The sequence below is a fragment of the Musa acuminata genome, unplaced genomic scaffold (genome assembly GCF_036884655.1).
Source record: "Musa acuminata AAA Group cultivar baxijiao unplaced genomic scaffold, Cavendish_Baxijiao_AAA HiC_scaffold_109, whole genome shotgun sequence".
NCBI lineage: Eukaryota > Viridiplantae > Streptophyta > Magnoliopsida > Zingiberales > Musaceae > Musa > Musa acuminata.
The window spans coordinates 35,001-37,500 of NW_027020388.1; positions in this window are offsets into that span (position 1 = coordinate 35,001).

The window sequence follows — 2,500 nt, forward strand, 5'->3', positions numbered from 1 at the left end:
GCTGCGCGAGCGAGCGGAGAGCGGCGGACAGCGAGCTAAGCGAGAGGCAGCACCGTCCCTGCTATACGAAAGCCCCATCCAGCCCTGTGCCACCCGGGGGGTTCCAGGGTGCTGAGATGGCTGACATTTTGCTCCGCTCACGACGGTCACCGCGCGACGCAAGAACAGCCCAAAAACAGGCCAAAACGGCCCAAAAACGGGCCAAAACTGGCCATTTTTGGCTGCGCGAGCGAGCAGCGAGCGGCGGACAGCGAGCGAAGCGAGAGGCATCACCGTCCCTGCTATACGAAAGCCCCATCCAGCCCTGTGCCACCCGGGGGGTTCCAGGGTGCTGAGATGGCTGACATTTTGCTCCGCTCAAGATGGTCACCGCGCAACGCAAAAACAGGCCAAAAACTGGCCAAAACGGGCCAAAACTGGCCATTTTTGGCTGCGCGAGCGAGCGGCGAGCGGCGGACAGCGAGCGAAGCGAGAGGCAGCACCGTCCCTGCTATACGAAAGCCCCATCCAGCCCTGTGCCACCCGGGGGGTTCCAGGGTGCTGAGATGGCTGACATTTTGCTCCGCTCACGACGGTCACCGCGCGACGCAAGAACAGGCCAAAAACTGGCCAAAACGGCCCAAAAACGGGCCAAAACTGGCCATTTTTGGCTGCGCGAGCGAGCGGCGAGCGGCGGACAACGAGCGAAGCGAGAGGCAGCACCATCCCTGCTATACGAAAGCCCCATCCAGCCCTGTGCCACCCGGGGGGTTCCAGGGTGCTGAGATGGCTGACATTTTGCTCCGCTCACGACGGTCACCGCGCGACGCAAGAACAGCCCAAAAACAGGCCAAAACGGCCCAAAAACGGGACAAAACTGGCCATTTTTGGCTGCGCGAGCGAGCGGCGAGCGGCGGACAGCGAGCTAAGCGAGAGGCAGCACCGTCCCTGCTATACGAAAGCCCCATCCAGCCCTGTGCCACCCGGGGGGTTCCAGGGTGCTGAGATGGCTGACATTTTGCTCCGCTCACGACGGTCACCGCGCGACGCAAGAACAGGCCAAAAACAGGCCAAAACGGCCCAAAAACGGGCCAAAACTGGCCATTTTTGGCTGCGCGAGCGAGCAGCGAGCGGCGGACAGCGAGCGAAGCGAGAGGCATCACCGTCCCTGCTATACGAAAGCCCCATCCAGCCCTGTGCCACCCGGGGGGTTCCAGGGTGCTGAGATGGCTGACATTTTGCTCCGCTCAAGATGGTCACCGCGCAACGCAAAAACAGGCCAAAAACTGGCCAAAACGGGCCAAAACTGGCCATTTTTGGCTGCGCGAGCGAGCGGCGAGCGGCGAACAGCGAGCGAAGCGAGAGGCAGCACCGTCCCTGCTATACGAAAGCCCCATCCAGCCCTGTGCCACCCGGGGGGTTCCAGGGTGCTGAGATGGCTGACATTTTGCTCCGCTCACGACGGTCACCGCGCGACGCAAGAACAGGCCAAAAACTGGCCAAAACGGCCCAAAAACGGGCCAAAACTGGCCATTTTTGGCTGCGCGAGCGAGCGGCGAGCGGCGGACAGCGAGCGAAGCGAGAGGCAGCACCGTCCCTGCTATACGAAAGCCCCATCCAGCCCTGTGCCACCCGGGGGGTTCCAGGGTGCTGAGATGGCTGACATTTTGCTCCGCTCACGACGGTCACCGCGCGACGCAAGAACAGCCCAAAAACAGGCCAAAACGGCCCAAAAACGGGACAAAACTGGCCATTTTTGGCTGCGCGAGCGAGCGGCGAGCGGCGGACAGCGAGCGAAGCGAGAGGCAGCACCGTCCCTGCTATACGAAAGCCCCATCCAGCCCTGTGCCACCCGGGGGGTTCCAGGGTGCTGAGATGGCTGACATTTTGCTCCGCTCACGACGGTCACCGCGCGACGCAAGAACAGCCCAAAAACAGGCCAAAACGGCCCAAAAACGGGCCAAAACTGGCCATTTTTGGCTGCGCGAGCGAGCAGCGAGCGGCGGACAGCGAGCGAAGCGAGAGGCATCACCGTCCCTGCTATACGAAAGCCCCATCCAGCCCTGTGCCACCCGGGGGGTTCCAGGGTGCTGAGATGGCTGACATTTTGCTCCGCTCAAGATGGTCACCGCGCAACGCAAAAACAGGCCAAAAACTGGCCAAAACGGGCCAAAACTGGCCATTTTTGGCTGCGCGAGCGAGCGGCGAGCGGCGAACAGCGAGCGAAGCGAGAGGCAGCACCGTCCCTGCTATACGAAAGCCCCATCCAGCCCTGTGCCACCCGGGGGGTTCCAGGGTGCTGAGATGGCTGACATTTTGCTCCGCTCACGACGGTCACCGCGCGACGCAAGAACAGGCCAAAAACTGGCCAAAACGGCCCAAAAACGGGCCAAAACTGGCCATTTTTGGCTGCGCGAGCGAGCGGCGAGCGGCGGACAGCGAGCGAAGCGAGAGGCAGCACCGTCCCTGCTATACGAAAGCCCCATCCAGCCCTGTGCCACCCGGGGGGTTCCAGGGTGCT